The sequence below is a fragment of the Oncorhynchus mykiss genome, chromosome 15 (genome assembly GCF_057628025.1).
Source record: "Oncorhynchus mykiss isolate SJ-2025 chromosome 15, ASM5762802v1, whole genome shotgun sequence".
NCBI lineage: Eukaryota > Metazoa > Chordata > Actinopteri > Salmoniformes > Salmonidae > Oncorhynchus > Oncorhynchus mykiss.
The window spans coordinates 5,929,257-5,955,740 of record NC_143036.1 but is presented as its reverse complement, the minus strand read 5'-3'; the positions used below and the strand labels follow the sequence as shown (position 1 = coordinate 5,955,740).

Genomic DNA, 26,484 nt, shown 5'->3' with positions numbered 1-26,484 from the left:
AAAGCAAATTAAATAGAATTGTTGGGAATATTCCCATCTCCTTCTCACAAATGGTTGCTGTGTCCTATTGTTCCTACCCAAAGGAATATGAATTGCCTCATATTCTCCCACCCAAAATAAACAACAAAACTAAAATAGGTGTTAGAAACAGCAGAGGAACCGGTGCAGTAATTCAACCAGGAGGAAATTACTGTTCAACTGACGCAACTTCTTTCTCTCTCTCCCTCTCCTTCTCTCTGTCCTCTCACACAAATTCACTCTCCCTTCTCTCTCTCTCCCCCTTTACTCCATCCTTGCATCTCTTCTTCTCGCTCTCCCTCTCACACAAATGATCTATCCTTCTCTCTCTCTCCTTCTCTCTGTCCTCTCTCTCCCTCTCGCACAAATTATCTCTCCTTCTCTCTCTCCTTCTCTCTGTCCTCTCTCTCCCTCTCACACAAATTATCTCTCCTTCTCTCGCTCCTTCTCTCTCTCCTTCTCTCTGTCCTCTCTCTCCCTCTCGCACAAATTATCTCTCCTTCTCTCTCTCCTTCTCTCTGTCCTCTCTCTCCCTCTCACACAAATTATCTATCCTTCTTTCTCTCCTTCTCTCTGTCCTCTCTCTCCCTCTCACACAAATGATCTATCCTTCTCTCTCTCCTTCTCTCTGTCCTCTCTCTCCCTCTCACACAAATTATCTATCCTTCTCTCTCTCCTTCTCCTGCTCCTTCTCTGTCCTCGCTCTCCCTCTCACACAAATTATCTATCCTTCTCTCTCTCTCCCTTCTCTCTGTCCTCTCTCTCCCTCTTACACAAATTGTCTATCCTTCTCTCTCTCTCCCTTCTCTTTCTCCATTCTCTCTCCCTTCTCACTATCTATTCTCTCTCTCCCTTCTCTCATATAACCCATTAACTGTGGTTAATCACTTTATTGATTTTGCTGTGACTCTATCTCCCTATCTACCCCCCCCCCCCTCTCTCTCTTTTTTTTATTTCTCTCTCTCTGATGCTACCTGCCTGGCACTGGCCCAACTCTGCTCTTACCTGGAAAGACGTAGCAACCCAGAATCATCTGAACCAGGCTGTACCTTTTTTTTTTACTTGCCTGAGCAGAAACAATGTCACTCCTTGTTTTTCAGCTTTGTGTCACTGTCCAGAGACATCCATGACACAAAAGAGCTGAGAAAACATTCCTGTTATTCTGTCTTAGAGAGTGCTAGCCACACTGGGAAAAGGAACAGAGGACATTCTCTCTCTCTGGAGTCGCTCTCTCTGAGCCAATCTCTCTCTTATCTCTCTCTCTCTTTTCTCTCTCTCTCTCAGCCACTCTCCCTCTTCTCTCGCTCTTCTCTCTCTCTGTCACACTCTCTCTCTCAGCCACTCTCTCTCTTCTCTATCTCTCTCAGCCAATCTCTCTCTTCTCTCTCTTCTCTCTCTCTGTCACTCCCTTTTCTCTCTCTCTTCTCTCTCTCTGTCACTCCCTCTTCTCTCTCTCTTCTCTCTCCTAACACTGCTGTTGTTGCCTATCCGCCCTCATTTGGGTCTTCTCTACGTCCTCCCTCCTCCCTGAGCGAGGGGAGCACAGCCAAATGACTGGAAAGGTGATTCAGAGGTGGGGGTAGTGGGCTGGAGGGTTTTAGGAGGGCTGTGGAAGGGGGTGGGAGTAGCCTCAAGGTAGAATGATATTAACTTAAGCTAGCTGCCAGTTAGAGAGAGAGAGTAGCCTGGAGGTAGGAAGATATTTAGCTAGCTGCCAGATAGAGGAGAGAGAGTAGCCTGGAGGTAGGAAGATGTTTAGCTAGCTGCCAGATAGAGGAGAGAGAGTAGCCTGGAGGTAGGAGGATATTTAGCTACCTGCCAGATCGAGGAGAGAGAGTAGCCTGGAGGTAGGAGGATATTTAGCTACCTGCCAGATACAGGAGAGAGAGTAGCCTGGAGGTAGGAGGATATTTAGCTAGCTACCAGATAGAGGAGAGAGAGTAGCCTGGAGGTAGGAGGATATTTAGCTAGCTGCCAGATAGAGTGGCGGGAGATGTGACTTGTTGAGTAGAGGCCAGTGAAGCATGACGCCCATATAGCCTCTTCAGCAGGTCTTTCATCTGCAATTGACTCTATCTGCAATTTATCTGCACTCCCCTCTCTCAGCACACTGACAGCTCCTAATGACCATCAGGACTCCTCCGCTGTTTCCTGCGGGCCTGCCTCGGCCTGAGGCCACAGAACACATCAGTACTGTCCCAAATGGCACCCTATACCATTTATAGTGCACTACTTTTGACCCAGGGAGGGAGGGGGGGAGGCATCTCAGACAATGAGAGGGAGAGAGCTAGATGGGAATCAAGAACACGGAGAGCATATGGAGCCACATGTGTTTCCTATGACGATACTAATGCCTCTATTACTGTCCTTTAGTTTGACAGTTATCTTTCACTGTCCAATGAGACCCTCTCTGCTGCTCTCTCTCTCTTTCCTTCTCTCTTTCCACCTCTCTCACTCAATTCAATTCAATTCAAAGGTCTTTATTGGCATGGGAAACATGTGTTAACATTGCCAAAGCAAGTGAGGTAGATAATAAACAAAAGTAATAAACAAAAGTGAAATAAACCATAAAAATTAACAGTAAACATTACACATACAGAAGTTTCTGCACTCTCTCTCTCTCTCTCTCTCTCTCATCTCTCTCTCTCTCTCTCTCTCTCTCTCTCTCTCTCTCTCTCTCTCTCTCTCTCTCTCTCGCTCTCTCTCTCTCTCTCTCTCTCTCAGACATCAAGTAGAAACACATCCCTGCACCACGACCATAACAATATATCAGGTCTGACTCCGGCCCACCGCGGGGACACAGGGTGAAACACAGGTCAGAACATATCAAAAAGACGTGAAGAAAGTACTTTTTTTTAAAAATATCCCAGCTCGCTCTCATGATTTTTGAACGACTGACTGTTTACAGGGCAGAAGGCAATCTCAGCTAGATGGTCTTAAGTTTAAATTATTTTTTTTTAACAGGCTTTGCTCTTCAGACCACGGCCGAGTCTAAATGAATACTGTTTCAGCATAACAGTTTAATCTATTCCTCTCTCTCTCTCTCTCTCTCTCTCTCTCTCTCTCTCTCTCTCTCTCTCTCTCGCATAATAATCATCATCTCCTGTGCACCCCTACCACCACCATGGACAACAACCCCTCTAACCCCCAATAACACCCCCACCACCACCATGGATAACAACCCCTCTAACCCCCAATAACACCCCCACCACCATGGAAACCAACCCCTCTAACCCTCAATAACACCCCCACCACCACCATGGATAACAACCCCTCTAACCCCCAATAACACCCCCACCACCATGGATAACAACCCCTCTAACCCCCAATAACACCCCCACCACCACCATGGATAACAACCCCTCTAACCCCCAATAACACCCCCACCACCATGGATAACAACCCCTCTAACCCCCAATAACACCCCCACCACCATGGATAACAATCCCTCTAACCCCCAATAACACCCCCACCACCACCATGGATAACAACCCCTCTAACCCTCAATAACACCCCCACCACCATGGAAACCAACCCCTCTAACCCCCAATAACACCCCCACCACCATGGATAACAACCCCTCTAACCCCCAATAACACCCCCACCACCATGGATAACAACCCCTCTAACCCCCAATAACACCCCCACCACAATGGAAACCAACCCCTATAACCCCCAATAACACCCCCACCACCACCATGGATAACAACCCCTCTAACCCTCAATAACACCCCCACCACCATGGAAACCAACCACTCTAACCCCCAATAACACCCCCACCACCACCATGGATAACAACCCCTCTAACCCCCAATAACACCCCCACCACCACCATGGATAACAACCCCTCTAACCCCCAATAACACCCCCACCACCATGGATAACAACCCCTCTAACCCCCAATAACACCCCCACCACCATGGATAACAATCCCTCTAACCCCCAATAACACCCCCACCACCACCATGGATAACAACCCCTCTAACCCTCAATAACACCCCCACCACCATGGAAACCAACCCCTCTAACCCCCAATAACACCCCCACCACCATGGATAACAACCCCTCTAACCCCCAATAACACCCCCACCACCATGGATAACAACCCCTCTAACCCCCAATAACACCCCCACCACAATGGAAACCAACCACTATAACCCCCAATAACACCCCCACCACCACCATGGATAACAACCCCTCTAACCCTCAATAACACCCCCACCACCATGGAAACCAACCACTCTAACCCCCAATAACACCCCCACCACCACCCCCACCACCACCATGGATAACAACCCCTCTAGCCCTCAATAACACCCCCACCACCATGGAAACCAACCCCTCTAACCCCCAATAACACCCCCACCACCACCATGGATAACAACCCCTCTAACCCTCAATAACACCCCCACCACCACCATGGATAACAACCCCTCTAACCCCCAATAACACCCCCACCACCACCATGGATAACAACCCCTCTAACCCTCAATAACACCCCCACCACCACCATGGATAACAACCCCTCTAACCCCCAATAACACCCCCACCACCACCATGGATAACAACCCCTCTAACCCCCAATAACACCCCCACCACCATGGATAACAACCCCTCTAACCCCCAATAACACCCCCACCACAATGGATAACAACCCCTCTAACCCTCAATAACACCCCCACCACCATGGATAACAACCCCTCTAACCCCCAATAACAACCCCACCACCATGGATAACAACCCCTCTAACCCCCAATAACACCCCCACCACCATGGATAACAATCCCTCTAACCCCCAATAACACCCCCACCACCACCATGGATAACAACCCCTCTAACCCTCAATAACACCCCCACCACCATGGAAACCAACCCCTCTAACCCCCAATAACACCCCCACCACCATGGATAACAACCCCTCTAACCCCCAATAACACCCCCACCACCATGGATAACAACCCCTCTAACCCCCAATAACACCCCCACCACAATGGAAACCAACCCCTATAACCCCCAATAACACCCCCACCACCACCATGGATAACAACCCCTCTAACCCTCAATAACACCCCCACCACCATGGAAACCAACCACTCTAACCCCCAATAACACCCCCACCACCACCCCCACCACCACCATGGATAACAACCCCTCTAGCCCTCAATAACACCCCCACCACCATGGAAACCAACCCCTCTAACCCCCAATAACACCCCCACCACCACCATGGATAACAACCCCTCTAACCCTCAATAACACCCCCACCACCACCATGGATAACAACCCCTCTAACCCCCAATAACACCCCCACCACCACCATGGATAACAACCCCTCTAACCCTCAATAACACCCCCACCACCACCATGGATAACAACCCCTCTAACCCCCAATAACACCCCCACCACCACCATGGATAACAACCCCTCTAACCCCCAATAACACCCCCACCACCATGGATAACAACCCCTCTAACCCCCAATAACACCCCCACCACAATGGATAACAACCCCTCTAACCCTCAATAACACCCCCACCACCATGGATAACAACCCCTCTAACCCCCAATAACAACCCCACCACCATGGAAACCAACCCCTCTAACCCCCAATAACACCCCCACCACCACCATGGATAACAACCCCTCTAACCCCCAATAACACCCCCACCACCATGGATAACAACCCCTCTAACCCCCAATAACACCCCCACCACAATGGATAACAAACCCTCTAAACCTCAATAACACCCCCACCACCATGGATAACAAACCCTCTAACCCCCAATAACACCCCCAACACCATGGATAACAAACCCTCTAACCCTCAATAACACCCCCACCTCCATGGATAAAACTCCACTAACCCCCAATAACAACCCCACCATGGATAACAACCCCTCTAACCCTCAATAAAACCCCCACCACCACCATGGATAACAACTCCTCTAACCCCCAATAACACCCCCACCATGGATAACAACCCCTCTAACCCCCAATAACACCTCCAAAGAAAGAAAGACTTGAGAGAGCAAGAGAGAGAGAGAGAGAGAGAGAGAGAGAGAGAGATGTGATATAGACCCTCCATCCTATTGCAGGTGATATAGACCTTCCATCCTACTGCAGGTGAAATAGACCCTCGATCCTACTGCAGGTGATATAGACCCTCCATCCTACTGCAGGTGATATAGACCCTCCATCCTACTGCAGGTGATATAGACCCTCCATCCTACTGCAGGCGATATAAACCCTCCAGAATACTGCAGATGATATAGTCCATCCAACCTACTACATGTGATATAGACCCTCCAGAATCTTGCAGGTGATATAGACCCTCCATCCTACTGCAGGTAAAATAGACCCTCCATCCTACTGCAGGTGACATAGACCCTCCAACCTACTGCAGGTGATATAGACCCTCCAGAATAGGGCAGGTGATATAGACCCTCCATCCTACTGCAGGTGATATAGACCCTCTGGAATACTGCAGGTGATATAGACCCTCCAACCTACTGCAGGTGATATAGACCCTCCAGAGTATTGCAGGTGATATAGACCCTCCATCCTACTGCAGGTGATATAGACCCTCCATCCTACTGCAGGTGATATAGACCCTCCAAAATAGTGCAGGTGATATAGACCCTCCATCCTACTGCAGGTGATATAGACCCTCCATCCTACTGCAGGTAATATAGACCCTCCATCTTACTGCAGGTGATATAGACCCTCTAGAATACTGCAGGTGATATAGACCATCCATCCTACTGCAGGTGATATAGACCATCCATCCTACTGCAGGTGATATAGACCCTCCATCCTACTGCAGGTGATATAGACCCTCCATCCTACTGCAGGTAATATAGACCCTCCATCCTACTGCAGGTGATATAGACCCTCTAGAATACTGCAGGTGATATAGACCATCCATCCTACTGCAGGTGATATAGACCCTCCATCCTACTGCAGGTGATATAGACCCTCCAACCTACTGCAGGTGATATAGACCCTCCAGAATATTGCAGGTGATATAGACCCCCATCCTACTGCAGGTAATATAGACCCTTCATCCTACTCAAGTGACATAGACCCCCCATACTACTGCAGGTGATATAGACCCTCCAACCTACTGCAGGTAATATAGACCCTCCATCCTACTGCACTTGATATAGACCCTACATCCTACTGCAGGTGATATAGACCCTCCAACCTACTGCAGGTGATATAGACCCTCCAGAATAGGGTAGGAGATATACACCCTCCAACCTAATGCAGGTAATATAGACCCTCCAACCTATTGCAGGTAGTATAGACCCTCCAACCTACTGCAGGTGATATAGACTCTCCAGAATAGTGTAGGTGATATGGAACCTCCATCCTACTGTAGGTGATATAGAACCTCCATCCTACTGCAGGTGATATAGACCCTCCATCCTATTGCAGGTGATGTAGACCCTCCATCCTACTGCAGGTGATATAGACCCTCCAACCTACTGCAGGTGATATAGACCATCCATCTTACTGCAGGTGATATAGACCCTCCAACCTACTGCAGGTGATATAGACCCTCCATCCTACTGCAGGTGATGTAGACCCTCTATCCTATTGCAGGTGATATAGACCCTCTAGAATACTGCAGGTGATATAGACCATCCATCCTACTGCAGGTGATATAGACCATCCATCCTACTGCAGGTGATATAGACCCTCCAACCTACTGCAGGTAATATAGATCCTCCATCCTACTGCAGGTGATATAGACCCTCCAACCTTCTGCAGGTGATATAGACCCTCCAGAATAGGGCAGGTGATATAGACCCTCCATCCTACTGCAGGTGATATAGACCCTCCAACCTACTGCAGGTGATATAGACCCTCTAGAATACTGCAGGTGATATAGACCCTCCAACCTACTGCAGGTGATATAGACCCTCCAGAATATTGCAGGTGATATAGACCCTCCATCCTACTGCAGGTAATATAGACCCTCCATCCTACTCAAGTGATATAGACCCCCATACTACTGCAGGTGATATAGACCCTCCAACCTACTGCAGGTAATATAGACCCTCCAACCTATTGCAGGTAGTATAGACCCTCCAACCTACTGCAGGTGATATAGACTCTCCAGAATAGTGTAGGTGATACGGAACCTCCATCATACTGCAGATGATATAGACCCTCCATCCTACTGCAGGTGATATAGACCCTCCATCCTACTGGAGGTGATATAGACACTCCGGCCTACTGCAGGTGATATAGACCCTCCATCCTACTGCAGGTGATATAGACCCTCCATCCTACTGGAGGTGATATAGACCCTCCATCCTACTGCAGGTAATATAGACCCTCCAGAATACTGCAGGCGATATAGACCCTACATCCTACTTTAGGTGATATAGACCCTCCATCCTACCTCAGGTGATATAGACTCTCCAACCTACTGCAGGTGATATAGACCCTCCATCCTACTGCAGGTAATATAGACCCTCCAGAATACTGCAGGTGATATAGACCCTACATCCTACTGCAGGTGATATAGACCCTCCATTCTACCTCAGGTGATATAGACTCTCCAACCTACTGCAGGTGAAATAGACCCTCCAGCCTATTGCAGGTGATATAGACCCTCCAACCTACTGCACGTGATATAGACCATCCATCCTACTGCAGGTGATATAGACCCTCCAAACTACTGCTGGTGATATAGACCCTCCATCCTACTGCAGGTGATATAGACCCTCCAGAATACTGCAGGTGATATAGACCCTCCATCCTACTGTAGGTGATATAGACCCTCCATCCTGCTGCAGGTGATATAGACCCTCCAACCTACTGCAGGTAATATAGACCCTCCATCCTACTGCAGGTGATATAGACCCTCCAGAATACTGCAGGTGATATAGACCCTCTATCCTACTGTAGGTGATATAGACCCTCCATCCTGCTGCAGGTGATATAGACCCTCCAGAATACTGCTGGTGATATAGACCCTCCAGAATACTGCAGGGGATATAGACCTTCAAGCCTACTGCCACCAGGTGATATTGGCCAGGTAAGAACAGCCGGGGAGAGAAGGGGTGGAGCTGAGAAATATATTTATTGTTAGCATTCAGCAACATTATGTTCCTCTCATCAACCTGAGCACCCGCTCTTGAAGAACAGAACAAAGCTACAGCTACCCAAGAGAACAGAACAAAGCCACAACTACCCTAGAGAACAGAACAAAGCTACAGCTACCCTAGAGAACAAAACAAAGCTACAGCTACCCTAGAAAACAGAACAAAGATACAGCTACCATAGAGAACAGAACAAAGATACAGCTACCCTAGAGAACAGAACAAAGTTATAGCTACCATAGAGAACAGAACAAAGCTACAGCTACCATAGAGAACAGAACAAAGATACAACTACCATAGAGAACAGAACAAAGCTACAGCTACCATAGAGAACAGAACAAAGCTACAGCTACCATAGAGAACAGAACAAAGCTACAGCTACCATAGAGAACAGAACAAAGATATAGCTACCATAGAGAACAGAACAAAGATACAGCTACCCTAGAGAACAGAACAAAGTTATAGCTACCATAGAGAACAGAACAAAGCTACAGCTACCATAGAGAACAGAACAAAGATACAACTACCATAGAGAACAGAACAAAGCTACAGCTACCATAGAGAACAGAACAAAGCTACAGCTACCATAGAGAACAGAACAAAGCTACAGCTACCATAGAGAACAGAACAAAGATATAGCTACCATAGAGAACAGAACAAATGTAGCTTCCCTAGATGAAGTGGTATTGTCATCAGAAAGAAACTAAAGTCCAAATGGCACCCTATTCCCTATATATTGGACTGATTTTGACCAGATCAGGTGGAGAACAGATACAAGCCCTAGTCTAAAGTAGTGCACTATATAGGGAATACGGTGCCATAGGGCCCTGGTCTAAAGTAGTGCACTGTATAGGGAATAGGGGTCCATTTATGAGGCAGCCTAAAAGAGGTCCAAAACAGGCTTCACTCACAGATGTTTGTATTCAGGCAGAGGATCTTTGTTTCCTCTTTACTTAGTCCGAGTCCTGTGTTACCACTGGCTAAACAGAGGGCTAACCAGAGGGCTAACCAGAGGGCTAAACAGAGGGATAACCAGAGGGCTAACCAGAGGGCTAAACAGAGGGCTAACCAGAGGGCTAACCAGAAGGCTAACCAGAGGGCTAACTAAAAGGCTAACCAGAGGGCTAACCAGAGGGCTAACCAGAGGGCTAACCAGAGGCGTACCAGAGGGCTAACCAGACGGCTAACCAGAGGGCTAACCAGAAGGCTAACCAGAGGGCTAACCAGAGGCGTACCAGAGGGCTAACCAGAAGGCTAACCAGAGGGCTAACTAAAAGGCTAACCAGGGTCTTTACATTGATCAGCATTGTCGCATGCAGGCTGTCTGACTGGTCCACCTCGACGGACGCAGAAGATACTCAGAGACACACTGAGTGAGTGAATGGCAGCATCTACTATTGGAACGTGATGGTTTTTACTTGGGTTTTCTAGAGGGAGAAGTTCTTATTCTAGTACCGGGATTCAAAGAGGCTTGTAGGATTCATGTCATTTATTTGATTTGTTACTACTAGATAGAGATTAATTAGACTGTTCAAGGTGTAACAAAAATACATGTAGGTTTAGTTTATTTACATATTTTAGGTAAAATAATAAAATCCCAGAAAATACAATTAGATCCATCTGCAATTGTGCTATTAGTTTTTGGTTAAAAAAAGGATGCGTAGATTTTGTTTAGAAAGGAATTTACACATTTAATTTTATAGGGCACAGAGTGCATATTTCTTTGAATTTTACAGACTATGAAAAACCCATGTGTTGTGAGTTACACATTTTTTTTTTTTTTTTTTGAGAAACAACTCTTCAATCAAAATGAGTTTAAAACAACTCTGATCCTTTTACTCAAGACTCTCGGTTCGGTCCGCATGGTTCATGGTTGACCAGGACAAATATCTCCAATGGAGAAGAATGTAGATACACACAACAATTAAATACAGATGTGGACTGGGATTAGAGACAGTTTACAAAAAACACTACACTTCACTAGCATCTCTCTGTGTGTCTGCTTCCACTAGCATCTCTCTGTGTGTCTGTTTCCACTAGCATCTCTCTGTGTGTCTGCTTCCACTAGCATCTCTCTGTGTGTCTGTTTCCACTAGCATCTCTCTGTGTGTCTGTTTCCACTAGTATCTCTCTGTGTGTCTGCTTCCACTAGCATCTCTCTGTGTGTCTGTTTCCACTAGTATCTCTCTGTGTGTCTGCTTCCACTAGCATCTCTCTGTGTGTCTGTTTCCACTAGCATCTCTCTGTGTGTCTGCTTCCACTAGCATCTCTCTGTGTGTCTGCTTCCACTAGCATCTCTCTGTGTGTCTGTTTCCACAAGTATCTCTCTGTGTGTCTGTTTCCACTAGTATCTCTCTGTGTGTCTGTTTCCACTAGTATCTCTCTGTGTGTCTGCTTCCACTAGCATCTCTCTGTGTGTCTGTTTCCACTAGTATCTCTCTGTGTGTCTGCTTCCACTAGTATCTCTCTGTGTGTCTGTTTCCACTAGTATCTCTCTTTGTGTCTGCTTCCACTAGCATCTCTCTGTGTGTCTGCTTCCACTAGCATCTCTCTGTGTGTCTGTTTCCACTAGCATCTCTCTGTGTGTCTGCTTCCACTAGTATCTCTCTGTGTGTCTGTTTCCACTAGCATCTCTCTGTGTGTCTACTTCCACTAGTATCTCTCTGTGTGTCTGTTTCCAATAGTATGTCTCTGTGTGTCTGTTTCCACTAGTATCTCTCTGTGTGTCTGTTTCCACTAGTATCTCTCTGTGTGTCTGCTTCCACTAGTATCTCTCTGTGATAGGCTAAAGGATATACGGACCTCTCTGTGTGTCTGCTTCCAATAGTATCTCTCTGTTTGTCTGTTTCCACTAGTATCTCTCTGTGTGTCTGCTTCCACTAGTATCTCTCTGTGATAGGCTAAAGGATATACGGACCTCCCTGTGTGTCTGCTTCCACTAGCATCTCTCTGTGTGTCTGCTTCCACTAGCATCTCTCTGTGTGTCTGCTTCCACTAGTATATCTCTGTGTGTCTGCTTCCACTAGCATCTCTCTGTGTGTCTGCTTCCACTAGCATCTCTCTGTGTGTCTGTTTCCACTAGCATCTCTCTGTGTGTCTGTTTCCACTAGCATCTCTCTGTGTGTCTGTTTCCACTAGCATCTCTCTGTGTGTCTGCTTCCACTAGTATCTCTCTGTGTGTCTGCTTCCACTAGCATCTCTCTGTGTGTCTGTTTCCACTAGCATCTCTCTGTGTGTCTGTTTCCACTAGCATCTCTCTGTGTGTCTGTTTCCACTAGCATCTCTCTGTGTGTCTGTTTCCACTAGCATCTCCCTGTGTGTCTGCTTCCACTAGTATCTCTCTGTGTGTCTGTTTCCACTAGTATCTCTCTGTGTGTCTGTTTCCACTAGCATCTCTCTGTGTGTCTGCTTCCACTAGCATCTTTCTGTGTGTCTGTTTCCACTAGTATCTCTCTGTGTGTCTGTTTCCACTAGTATCTCTCTGTGTGTCTGCTTCCACTAGTATCTCTCTGTGTGTCTGCTTCCACTAGCATCTCCCTGTGTGTCTGTTTCCACTAGTATCTCTCTGTGTGTCTGTTTCCACTAGTATCTCTCTGTGTGTCTGCTTCCACTAGCATCTCTCTGTGTGTCTGTTTCCACTAGTATCTCTCTGTGTGTCTGCTTCCACTAGTATCTCTCTGTGTGTCTGTTTCCACTAGTATCTCTCTGTGTGTCTGTTTCCACTAGTATCTCTCTGTGTGTCTGCTTCCACTAGTATCTCTCTGTGATAGGCTAAAGGATATACGGACCTCTCTGTGTGTCTGCTTCCACTAGTATCTCTCTGTGTGTCTGTTTCCACTAGTATCTCTCTGTGTGTCTGCTTCCACTAGTATCTCTCTCTGCTAGGCTAAAGGATATACGGACCTATCTGTGTTTCTAACTGAGAGAAGGGAAAGGGATGAAATGTAAATACTTTAACGTAGGAATATAACCTAATCAACAGCCAATGTAACGAGGAAACGATGCTCGTGTAGTTTAGGTCCTTTTTAACCTTTCATTTAATATTTCACTAGGCAAGTCAGTGAAGAACAGATTTCTTATTTACAATGACACCCCTTTATAGTTCAATTCATTAAAATTACTTAAAAAAAAAAAAGTAATTATAGTCACCAAATAAAATATTAAAATGAAACATTTATCTACTTAAACATAAATCTAAGTATAGAATGAAAGCTTATGCCAGAAAGGTTCATTAACATATTTTTCCAAAATGTTAATGAATCAAAAACATGGCCATATGTTAATAATTGACTGACAACGGTCAGCTGTAACACACAAATAAAATATATATATATACATTAACGTGTGGAAGCACACAGCAAGACACATTTAGGAATTTGTACTTATCTGTAATTAAAATGTGTAATTCCCTAACAGTTGTGGCAGTTTGTCTCTATCGTTTTGTCGAGTCTGACACGCTGTTCCATGCAACAGTCCACCGAATGGCTGCATTAAACCCTGTTAATACCACGCTCTTCAACCCACCAAATTATTTCCAGAAGGCCAGTTCCCCTTTGAGGGCCCATCAAACAAGATTTAAGGTAGACATTTTATCACACCCTCCCTACCGCACGGCCCGTGGCTGCCACAGAAAGACCGAGAGACTGACAGAGAGAGAGAGAGAGAGAGCGAGAGAGAGAGAGCGCGAGACAGAGACAGACAGAGAGAGAGAGATTGAGAGACAGAGAGACAGATTGAGAGAGAGAGAGACAGAGAGGGAGAGAGAGAGATAGAAAAGGAGACAGAGACAGAGAGAGAGATGCAAAAACAACACTTATTCTCCACCGAAGGCCAATAATACAATCTCGAACACTTTCTCTCAATGTAAACACGAATACTAGAAAAAGTCTAAGATCCAATATTTTGACCTAAATTAAACGTTTAGTTTTGAATTAATTAATAATAGCTTTTTATTAACATATTACATGTGCAAAGAAAATGAAAAGAAAAGTTATGTTAATTTAACAACAAAAAATTTATTTTAAAATTTGACCTTAAGTATTATATAATCCAGAGGATATATGACATAGAGAAGTCAAGGAGGGAAACATTTTTACATTTAATAAGATTCAAGAATTTGTAAACAAACATAATAATCCTGATGCATAAAATCCAAAAATAAATCACATCGCTAATTCCTGTATGTCCTCTTTCGGCTCAGAAGTTAGTTTCCTTAAAATGGAACAGAGGGTAAACATATGACCAAAAACAAACAAGCCGTTAAGTGGGTATTACTGATAGATAAGAGGGGGGAGGAGCGGGGGGGGGGGGGGGGGGGGAACAGCAGTCAACACCTGATCTCAGACCTGCTCTTTCCTGCTCTTTAGGACACATTTCCCCGTGCCAAACAGCAGTGCGTTAACTAAATAGAAACGCTCATTTAATAGACAACCTGGGATTCCTCTCTCCCTCTCCCTCTACCCCTCTCTCTCTCTCCCTCTCCCTCTCCCTCTACCTCTCTCTCTCTCTCTCTCTCTCTCTCTCTCTCTCTCTCTCTCTGTCTCTGTCTCTGTCTCTGTCTCTGTCTCTGTCTCTGTCTCTGTCTCTCTCTCTCGCACGCACGCACGCACGCACGCACGCACACACACACACACACACACACACACACACACACACACGCGTAAGGCTTCCACAATAAACAATGCTTCCTCTTCCGTCATCGCGGCCGACAGACCGGCCGACCAGCCACTGACTACCACTACACTACTACTACACTACTACTACTACTACTACCATTACCACTACCACTACTACTACTACTACCATTACCACTACCACTACTACTACTACCATTACAGACCGGCCGACCAGCCACTGACTACCATTACACTGACTACCATTACCACTACCACTACACTACCACTACACTACTACTACACTACTACCACTACACTACACTACTACTGACTACCATTACACTGACTACCATTACCACTACCACTACCATTACAGACCGGCCGACCAGCCACTGACTACCATTACACTGACTACCATTACACTGACTACCATTACACTGACTACCATTACCACTACCACTACACTACTACTACTAGCTGGCTCCCTGAATAGGGCTGGACGTATCTGTCCAGCCACTGACTACCATTACCACTACTACTATACTACTACTACCACTACCACTACACTGACTACCATTACACTGACTACCATTACCACTACCACTACACTACTACTACTAACTGGCTCCCTGAATAGGGCTGGACGTGTCTGTCCAGCCACTGACCACCCCTACACTGACCACCCCTACACTGACCACCCCTACACTGACCACCACTACACTGACCACCACTACACTACTACTACTAGCTGGCTCCCTGAATAGGGCTGGACGTGTCTGTCCAGCCACTGACCACCCCTACACTGACCACCCCTACACTGACCACCCCTACACTGACCACCACTACACTGACCACCACTACACTGATCACCACTACACTGACCACCACTACACTGACCACCCCTACACTGACCACCACTACACTGACCACCACTACACTGACCACCACTACACTGACCACCACTACACTGACCACTACTACACTGACCACCACTACACTGACCACTACTACACTGACCACTACTACACTGACCACCACTACACTGACCACCACTACACTACACTACTAGCTATCTCCCTGAATAGCGCTGGACGTTTCTGTCCACACCTCAAAACGACATATTATACACAGCAGAAATATAATACTTATCATACCGTGTATAATAACATTCTATTTAATTGCGTGATGTACACTGCAGCCTATTAAGGATGGCTACTAATAAGGAGTTTGATGCCTGGGTCTCTCTTTGCAGTGTCCCAGTATGCCTGGTTCTCTCCCTGCAGTGTCCCAGTTTGCCTTATTAAAGCAAATACAGTCAGTAAACAACCCAAATCAGCCTTCTCATTGTCCCTTCATTGGATAAACAGGCCTATTGTGTGAGTGAATGGTTCGCAGCAGGTTGCCTGCCTTTTGCAGCCAGCCAGCCATGATCACTGTCATAATTGTGTACACACACAGAGAGAGAGAGAGAGAGAGAGAGAGAGAGAGAGAGAGAGAGAGAGAGAGAGAGAGAGCGAGAGAGGTAGAGAGAGCGAGGTAGAGAGAGAGGTAGAGAGAGAAAGAGAGGTAGAGAGAGAGGTAGAGAGAAAGAGAGAGAGAGAGTGAGGAAGACAGAGAGAGAGAGTGAGGAAGAGAGAGTGAGAGTGAGAGTGAGAGTGAGAGTGAGAGTGAGGGTGAGAGAGAGAGAGAGAGAGAGATAGAGAGAGAGAGAGAGAGAGAGAGAGAGAGAGAGAAAGAGAGAGACAGAGAGAGAGAGAGACCTGCTTGCTTACCTATTTGTATCCTATACTTTCTATCTAGTCACTCTTTTATCTAAGAACTAGACTTAATGTCTTATTCTTCCAACAGTCATCAAGGCAGGCAGATGCACTTGGCGCAGATAGAACATTAAAAGGGGAAGCACCATTTCATTTGAGAGAGATAGAAAAAACACCTCACAGAGGATAATAATTACTGAGTCATAGCGTCAGTCTACGACCATACACACATCACCGTACAACCTCCTCACTGTAGCACATTTACCTCGAGCCAGAAAGAGAGAGAGAGAGAGAGAGAGAGAGAGAGAGAGAGAGAGAGGGAGACAGAGAGAGAGAGAGAGCAGAGAGAGAGAGAGTAGAGAGAGAGAGAGAGAGAGAGAGAGAGAGGGAGAGAGAGAGAGAGGGACAGAGAGAGAGAGCAGAGAGAGAGAGAGGCAAAGAGAGAGAGGGAGAGAGAGAGAGAGAGAGAGAGAGAGAGAAAGAGAGAGAGAGGGACAGAGAGAGAGAGCAGAGAGAGAGAGAGGCAGAGAGAGAGAGGGAGAGAGAGAGAGATAGAGAGAGAGAGCAGAGAGAGAGAGGGAGAGAGAGAGAGAGAGAGAGAGAGAGAGAGAGAGAGAGAGAGAGAGAGAGAGAGAGAGTCTTAATACCGTTTCGTTTAAAACACGAAGAGGAACAAATCATACTTCATTGATCAACAAAAGACTGAAATGTGTCTTCTGTATAATATAAAGCTGTTACGTGTATAATAAATAAATAACAAGCAGTACTGTATAGTATAATATACTACAGTATAGCATATTATAGTATATTTCAGTATTACCAGTCCTCTGTGTTATAACTAGGCTAGAAGACGTGATTGGTTTGGTTAGCGGTTGTCCAGTGAGTCTTGAGGACTGTAAGACACGCGGGCTATAAGGAGTAATAGTTTACAGCATTCCTGGCCAGGCTGCAGCAAGAGCAGATGGCATTAGATGTCAACTGATTTAACTGGGCTGCTGTTGTTTATTCTACCAGTGGAGAAGAGACTCCTGCAGGGCCTGGTATGTTTTTGCTTCGGCGCATCGAAAATGTTTAAACCGGGAGCTCAGGACACGGATATCCTATACGACTTGGTAATGTCGGAAATAGCTTATCTTTTTTTTTTTGTTGCGTGCTTTGCATTTGCTATTTATTTAATTTGTTTTAATACACCTGCTTGTTTATTTGTTTTTTGTTTGAAGAATTCAAATTGTAAAGTTTTTTTTGGGGGGGGGGGCTTTCTTTGTTGAGCAAAATAACATTGAAAGTTGATTTGTGCATGACTGAAAAAACAACTAGACAACGGTTATATAAATATATGAATTTTAATTTGCAATCAAGTCAGGGTTAAATATAATTAATAAACATTTCAGTGAAATTGTAACTATATTCCGTACACATTTAAAATTAAAGAGCAATATTTTTTTCTCCAAAAAGTCAATCATTTTATTCACTATTAAGAGTTTTCCATTAAGTCCTAAGATGATTTAATTCTCAAACATTCCGTTTATACATTGTCATATATTTTCATATATTTTAACGTATAATGTATTAGTACTAGTGTTTCAATATTAATGTAATATATATATTTTTTTGCAATTTACATTTGTCCAACTCAATTAGCTTCCAAACTTGTTTTTATATTTTGGATGTCATTGAGCTACAGTTATTTCAAGATGGACACATTCAGTGTTTTATGTTATATCCTAATAATGTCGCTCTAAAATAACATTTAATAAAACACTGCTTTTGAAATAAATATGTTATTTTGATATTTTGAGATAGTGTATTAATAATAATTAATAATAATAATAATAAGACAACAACTATGTCATGTGGTCATTTGCCCGAGATTATATATTAACTGCTGTTATGCCAGATATATGATTCTGCCACAAAACAAGGTGTTAAAACGATCTAACATTATGTCAGAGATATTATTCTGTCTCAAAACAAGGTGTTAAAACGATCTAACATTATGTCAGAGATATTATTCTGTCTCAAAACAAGGTGTTAAAACGATCTAACATTATGTCAGAGATATTATTCTGTCTCAAAACAAGGTGTTAAAACGATCTAACATTATGTCAGAGATATTATTCTGTCTCAAAACAAGGTGTTAAAACGATCTAACATTATGTCAGAGATATTATTCTGTCTCAAAACAAGGTGTTAAAACGATCTAACATTATGTCAGAGATATTATTCTGTCTCAAAACAAGGTGTTAAAACGATCTAACATTATGTCAGAGATATTATTCTGTCTCAAAACAAGGTGTTAAAACGATCTAACATTATGTCAGAGATATTATTCTGTCTCAAAACAAGGTGTTAAAACGATCTAACATTATGTCAGAGATATTATTCTGTCTCAAAACAAGGTGTTAAAACGATCTAACATTATGTCAGAGATATTATTCTGTCTCAAAACAAGGTGTTAAAACGATCTAACATTATGTCAGAGATATTATTCTGCTTCAAAACAGGCTGTTATAACGCAAAATAATACACGTCAATATATCGATATTTAATTACAAAATGCCTTAAACGCCTCAATTAATTACATTATTACAGTTTACAATGATACCAGTAATACTAAATTACTTTAAGAGCAGATAGAGTACGTTATGTTTTCTTCAAAACATCTTAATGTAGCAGTTCCATTGCCAGGCAGGCAGGCAGGCATCAGACTAACCAGATAAACAGTGATACCGCATTCAATTGAATCCCGCTTTTAGAAGTCATACTCACTCCAACTACGGTGGAATCCCTGTGCTCCGGCTGGTGTCCCGTTCCTTTAAATGTACGTTATAATCTTCTACAGCCAAGTCTGTCCAGTCCAGAGACAACGGAGTAACTTCATCAAAAACGAGTTCTTTCGAGAGTTGGTAGAACCTGTGACGCAACAAATTACCGGCTACAACACATCTTTTTCCTTTTCATTTCAAGTGTTAGAAACCCCACGGAGCTCCGATACGCACACTATATAGCTGGGATCTCAAGAGACCGAGTCAGAGTGAGAACGACAGTTGTCCGATTACTGCTTCAGGCAGTGACTAGAGAGTGTCTGAGGAAAGGGGAAAGAGAGAGAGAGAGAGAGAGAAAGAGAGAGAGAGAGAGAGAGAAAGAGAGGGAGGGAAGGAGGGAGGGAGGAAAGCAGTGAGGGGAGGGAGTGGAGGTGGAGAGGAGAGAGGGAGAAACAGTACAGAGAGAAGTAGAGAGACTGCTGTTGGAGCTGTTTGAAAGAGCAGAAAGTTGTTGCAGACAGCAAGGCAGTCAGGCAGTAAGGTGATAAGGCAGTAAGGTAGTAAGGCAGGCAGTACGGCAGGCAGTAAGGCAGGCAGTAAGGTGATAAGGCAGTAAGGTAGTAAGGCATGCAGTACGACAGGCAGTAAAGCAATAAGACAGGCAGTAGGACAATAAGGCAGTAAGGTAGTAAGGCAGGCAGTAAGACAGGCAGTAAAGCAATAAATCAGTAAGGTAGTAAGGCAGGCAGTACGACAGGCAGTAAAGCAATAAGACAGGCAGTAGGACAATAAGGCAATAAGGTAGTAAGGCAGGCAGTAAGACAGGCAGTAAAGCAATAAGACAGTAAGGTAGTAAGGCAGGCAGTAAGACAGGCAGTAAAGCAGTAAGACAGGCAGTAGGACAATAAGGCAGTAAGATGATAAGGCAGGCAATAAGGCAGTCAGGCAGTAAGGCAGGCAGTAAGATGATAAGGCAGTAAGGTAGTAAGGCAGTAAGACAGGCAGCAAGGTAGTAAGGTTGTCACGCAGGAAGGCTGTAAGGTGGAAAGGCAGTAAGGTAGTAAATGAGTAAGACAGTAGGGTAATAAGGCAGTGAGGCAGTAAGGCAGCTAGGCAGCAAGGCAGTAAGGCAGTAAAATCGTAAGGTATTAAGTTAGTAAGGCAGTAACATAGTAAAGTAGCAAGGCAGTAAGGCAGTAAGGCAGTAAGGTAGTAAGGTAGTAACATAGTAAAGTAGCAAGGCAGAAAGGCAGAAAGGTTGTAATGTAGTAAGTCAGGCAGCAAGGCAGTAAAACAGGCAGTAAGGCAGTAAAGGAGTAAGACTGTAAGGTGGTAAAGCAGGTAATATGGCAGTAAGGCAGGCAGTCTGGCAGCAAGAAAGTAAGTCAGGCAGTAAGGCATGCAGTCTGGCAGCAAGAAAGTAAGTCAGGCAGTAAGGTAGTCAGGTAGTAAGGTAGTAAGGCAGTAAAGCAGTAGTGTAGTAGGGCAGTAAGGTAGTAATGCAGGCAGTAAGGCATTAAGGCAGGCAGTAAGGCAACAAGTCAGTAATGCAGCAATTCAGTAAGGCAGTAAGGTAGTTAGAAAGGCAGTAAGATAGTAAGGCAGAAAGAAGGTAGTAAGGCATTAAGGCAGTAAGGCAGTAAGGTAGTAAGGTAGTAATGTAGTAAGGTAGTAAGGCAGTAAGGCAGTAAGGGAGTAAGGTAGTAAGATAGTAAGGCAGAAAGAAGGTAGTAAGGCAGTAAGGTAGTAAGGTAGTAAGGTAGTAAGATAGTAAGGCAGAAAGAAGGTAGTAAGCCAGTAAGGCAGTAAGGCAGTAAGGCAGTAAGGCAGTAAGGTAGTAAGGTAGTAAGGCAGTAAGGCAGTGAGGCTGTAGGGCAAAAAGGCAGTAATGCAGGCAGTTAGGCAGTAAGGTGGTACGGCAGTAAGGTAGTAAGGTAGTAAGGCAGAAATAAGTTAGTAAGGCAGTAAGGCAGTAAGGTAGTAAAGCAGAAAGAAGGTAGTAAGGCAGTAAGGCAGTAAGGTAGTAAGGTAGTAAGGTAGTAAGGCAGTAAGGTAGTAAGGTAGTAAGGCAGAAAGAAGGTAGTAAGGCAGTAAGGTAGAAAGGCAGTAAGGTAGTAAGGTATGAAGGTAGTAAGGCAGTAAGGTAGTATGGTAGTAAGGTAGTAAGGTAGTAAGGTATTAAGGTAGTAAGGCAGTAAGGCAGTAAGGTAGTAAGGCAGTAAGGCAGTAAGGTAGTAAGGTAGTAAGATAGTAAGGCAGAAAGAAGGTAGTAATGTAGTAAGGCAGTAAGGTATGTAAGGCAGTAAGGTAGTAAGGTATTAAGGTAGCAAGGCAGTAAGGTAGTATGGTAGTAAGGTAGTAAGGTAGTAAGGTATTAACGTAGTAAGATAGTAAGGTAGTAAGGTAGTAAGGCAGAAAGAAGGCAGTAAGGCAGTAAGGTAGTAAGGCAGTAAGGCAGTGAGGTAGTAAGGCAGTAAGGCAGTAAGATAGTAAGGTAGTAAGGTAGTAAGGTAGTAAGGCAGTAAGGTAGTAAGGTAGTAAGATAGTAAGGCAGTAAGATAGTAAGGTAGTAAGGCAGTAAGGTAGTAAGGTAGTAAGGTAACAAGGTAGTAAGGCTGTAGGGTAATAAGGCAGTAATGCAGGCAGTAAGGTAGTAAGACAATACGGTAATAAAACAGTAAGGTGGTAGGGCAGTAGGGTGGTAGGGCAGTAGGGCAGTAAGGTTGTAGGGCAGTAAGGTGGTAGGGCAGTAAGGCAGTAAGGTAGTAGGGCAGTAAGGTGGTAGGGCAGTAAGGCAGTAAGGTGGTAGGGCAGTAAGGCAGTAAGGTGGTAGGGCAGTAAGGTGGTAGGCCAGTAAGGTGGTAGGGCAGTAAGGCAGTAAGGTGGTAGGGCAGTAAGGCAGTAAGGTGGTAGGGTAGTAAGGTGGTAGGGCAGTAAGGCAGTAAGGTGGTAGGGCAGTAAGGTGGTAGGGCAGTAAGGCAGTAAGGTGGTAGGGCAGTAGGGCAGTAAGGTGGTAGGGCTGTGAGGTGGTAGGGCAGTAAGGCAGTAAGGTGGTATGGCAGTAAGGTGGTAGGGCAGTAAGGTGGTAGGGCAGTAAGGCAGTAAGGTGATAGGGCATTAAGGTGGTAGGGCAGTAAGTTAGTAAGGTGGTAGGGCAGTAAGCCAGGGAGTAAGGACATGATGCAGTAAGGTATTATGCAGGCAGTAAGGCAGTCATGCAGTAAGGCAGGCAGTAAGGCATTAAAGCAGACAGAAAAGAAGCAAAAAGACATTCAGGCAATCAGTCAGGCAGGCAGTAAGGCAGTACGCCTGGCAGTAAGACATCAAGTCAATAAGGCAGTAAGAAGGGCAGTAAGGCAGTAAAGCAGGCAGTAAGGCAGTAAGCCAGGCAGTAAGACATCAAGTCAATAAGGCAGTAAGAAGGGCAGTAAGGCAGTAAAGCAGGCAGTAAGGCAGTAAGACTGTAAGACATAAATACATGCATGTAGTCAGGCAGTCAGTCAGGTGGTAAGGCATTAAAGAAGTAATCCAGGCAGCAAGTCAATAAGGCTGTAAGGCAGTAAGGCAGTAAAGCAGTCAGTGAGGCAGAAAGTTAGATAGGCTGGTAGTAAGGTAGTAAGGCAGTAAGGCAGGCATAACCAGGCATTAAGGTTTCAGTCAGGCAGTAAGGCAGTCAGGCATTCAGGCAGTCAGGCAGTCAGGTAGTCAGACAGTCAGGCAGTCAGGTAGTCAGGCAGTCAGGCAGTCAGGCAGTCAGGCAGTCAGGTAGTTAGGCAGTAAGGCAGTCAGGCAGTAAGGCAGTAAGGCAGTCAGGCAGTCAAGCAGTCAGGCAGTCAGGCAGTCAGGCAGTCAGGCAGTCAGGCAGTCAGGTAGTTAGGCAGTAAGGCAGGCAGGCAGTAAGGTAGTTAGGCAGTCAGGCAGTTAGGTAGTCAGGTAGTCAGACAGTAAGGCAGGCAGGCAGTAAGGTAGTTAGGCAGTAAGGAAGTCAGGTAGTCAGGCAGTCAGGTAGTCAGACAGTAAGGCAGTCAGGCAGTAAGGCAGTCAGGCAGTCAGGTAGTCAGGCAGTCAGGCAATCAGGTAGTAAAGCAGGCAGTAAGACAGTAAGGCAGGCAGGCAGTAAGGTAGTTAGGCAGTAAGGCAGTAAGACAGTAAGGCAGACAGGCAGTAAGGTAGTTAGGCAGTAAGGCAGTAAGACAGTAAGGCAGGCAGGCAGTAAGGTAGTTAGGCAGTAAGGCAGTAAGACAGTAAGGCAGGCAGGCAGTAAGGTAGTTAGGCAGTAAGGCAGTAAGACAGTAAGGCAGGCAGGCAGTAAGGTAGTTAGGCAGTAAGGCAGTAAGACAGTAAGGCAGGCAGGCAGTAAGGTAGTTAGGCAGTAAGGCAGTAAGACAGTAAGGCAGGCAGGCAGTAAGGTAGTTAGGCAGTAAGGCAGTAAGACAGTAAGGCAGGCAGGCAGTAAGGTAGTTAGGCAGTAAGGCAGTAAGACAGTAAGGCAGGCAGGCAGTAAGGTAGTTAGGCAGTAAGGCAGTAAGACATTTAAGGCAGGCAGGCAGTAAAGGGGTCAGTTTCACAGGAAGACAATGGAGTCTGCACAGAGAAGACACAAGTTAGCTGTCCCTCACACTTCCTCTCCATATGTAATGTACAAACTCAATACTTAACAGCATTAAACAACAGACCCACAAGGCCCCCTCTCTCTTTCCAGATCCTATCATAGGTGTGGGGGGGGGGGGGGGGGGGGTGAAGCAATGTATCTGCTTTAGTTTGTGAGATGAACGAGCTCTGGGAAGGGAGGAGATGTTTTTTACATTTTGTGTACATGGTTTCTTTCTGAACACGTTACCGTTTGTTGGCAATGTCAATTCTTGCAAATTCTTTCAAAACACTTGTGTACTATCCCATGTCGCATCTTTGATGTTCACGTCTGCCAATCGCGTTCTCCGTACCTACGGCACAAAACACAGCTGGTTGACATCTCAAGAGAGACCTCCGTCCGACAAAAATGCTATCAGGTAAAAAAGTCATCTATTTAGTTATGTCATGAACGTAATCTATAAAATCACTCCCAACTTTACATACAGTATCTTAGCAATGTAGCTAGCTAGTTACAACAGGTAGACCTGTTGCTTGCTAGGAAGAGCAGATAGCTTTTTTACTCCTAGCATGTCATTCCAAGTAATGATTCAAGACTTCAAACATCTAAAGGACAACGAATGTAAATCTTAGACAGTCATCAAGGCACTCATTTCATTTATGCTGACAAACACGAAATGATACATTATCCCTGTCAATAGGTCTAGTTGGCACATTATCCCTGTCAATAGGTCTAGTTGGCACATTATCCCTGTCAATAGGTCTAGTTGGCAGATTATCCCTGTCAATAGGTCTAGTTGGCACATTATCCCTGTCAATAGATCTAGTTGGCACATTATCCCTGTCAATAGGTCTAGATGGCACATTATCCCTGTCAATAGGTCTAGTTGGCACATTATCCCTGTCAATAGATCTAGTTGGCACATTATCCCTGTCAATAGATCTAGTCGGCACATTATCCCTGTCAATAGATCTAGTCGGCACATTATCCCTGTCAATAGGTCTAGTTGGCACATTATCCCTGTCAATAGGTCTAGTTTGCACATTATCCCTGTCAATAGGTCTAGTTGGCACATGATCCCTGTCAATAGGTCTAGTTGGCAGATTATCCCTGTCAATAGGTCTAGTTGGCACATTATCCCTGTCAATAGATCTAGTTGGCACATTATCCCTGTCAATAGGTCTAGTTGGCACATTATCCCTGTCAATAGGTCTAGTTGGCACATTATCCCTGTCAATAGATCTAGTTGGCACATTATCCCTGTCAATAGGTCTAGTCGGCACATTATCCCTGTCAATAGGTCTAGTTGGCACATTATCCCTGTCAATAGGTCTAGTTGGCACATTATCCCTGTCAATAGATCTAGTTGGCACATTATCCCTGTCAATAGATCTAGTTGGCACATTGTCCCTGTCAATAGGTCTAGTTGGCACATTATCCCTGTCAATAGATCTAGTTGGCACATTATCCCTGTCAATAGGTCTAGTTGGCACATTATCCCTGTCAATAGATCTAGTTGGCACATTATCCCTGTCAATAGGTATAGTTGGCACATTATCCCTGTCAATAGGTCTAGTTGGCACATTATCCCTGTCAATAGGTCTAGTTGGCACATTATCCCTGTCAATAGGTCTAGTTGGCACATTGTCCCTGTCAATAGGTCTAGTTGGCACATTATCCCTGTCAATAGGTCTAGTTGGCACATTATCCCTGTCAATAGGTCTAGTTGGCACATTATCCCTGTCAATAGGTCTAGTTGGCACATTGTCCCTGTCAATAGGTCTAGTTGGCACATTATCCCTGTCAAGAGGTCTAGTTGGCACATTATCCCTGTCAATAGGTCTAGTTGGCACATTATCCCTGTCAATAGGTCTAGTTGGCACATTATCCCTGTCAATAGGTCTAGTTGGCACATTATCCCTGTGAACATTTAACATTCATATATTCTAATTAGTTTGTTCAAGTCAGATGTCAATGTGGTGTAATGTCATTGGTTACACTGACAGATAGGGGGAGGTCGCGAATATACGCTAAATTCTTCCCAGTCGGAAAATGAATGTAAGTGTTAGGTTATGTTCTTAAACAATGTATTCTATTTACATATTTACAATGTGCACTAGGTTCACTATGTACACATCCTGATGTATCTAAATATATAAATATATATATATATATATCTGTGTAAGGTACCTGTTAGATATAGCCAAGTACGACTCCAACACCATCATTAAGTTTGCAGATGACACAACAGTGGTAGGCCTGATCAGCGACAACGACGAGACAGCCTATAGGGAGGAGGTCAGAGAACTGGCAGTGTGGTGCCAGGACAACAACCTCTCCGTCAATGTGATCAAGACAAAGGAGATGATTGTGGACTACATGTAAAGGTGGACTGATCACCCCACCATTTTAATCAATTGGGCTGTAGTGGAGCAGGTTCAGTTGTCCACATCACCAACAAACTATCAGGTCAGAACCCACCAAGACAGTTGTGAAGAAGGGCACGACAACGCCTATTCCCCGTCAGGAGACTGAAAATATTTAGCATGGGTCCTCAGATCCTCAAAAGGTTTCTGAGCTGCGCCATCGAGAGCATCCTGACTGGTTGCATCACCGCCTGGTATGG

The 26,484-nt window shown here is 44.9% G+C and overlaps 1 protein-coding gene across 1 annotated transcript in view; it reads right to left on the bottom strand.

The window, feature by feature from the left end:
• LOC110489530 (protein phosphatase EYA1) overlaps positions 1-19,757 on the bottom strand; it is a 122,479-nt gene extending 102,722 nt beyond the window's left edge. Inside the window, 1 exon segment of the mRNA XM_090199234.1 lies at positions 19,272-19,757. The gene's annotated coding sequence lies outside the window, so the exon portion shown is untranslated.
• Between the last annotated feature and the right edge of the window lie 6,727 nt (positions 19,758-26,484).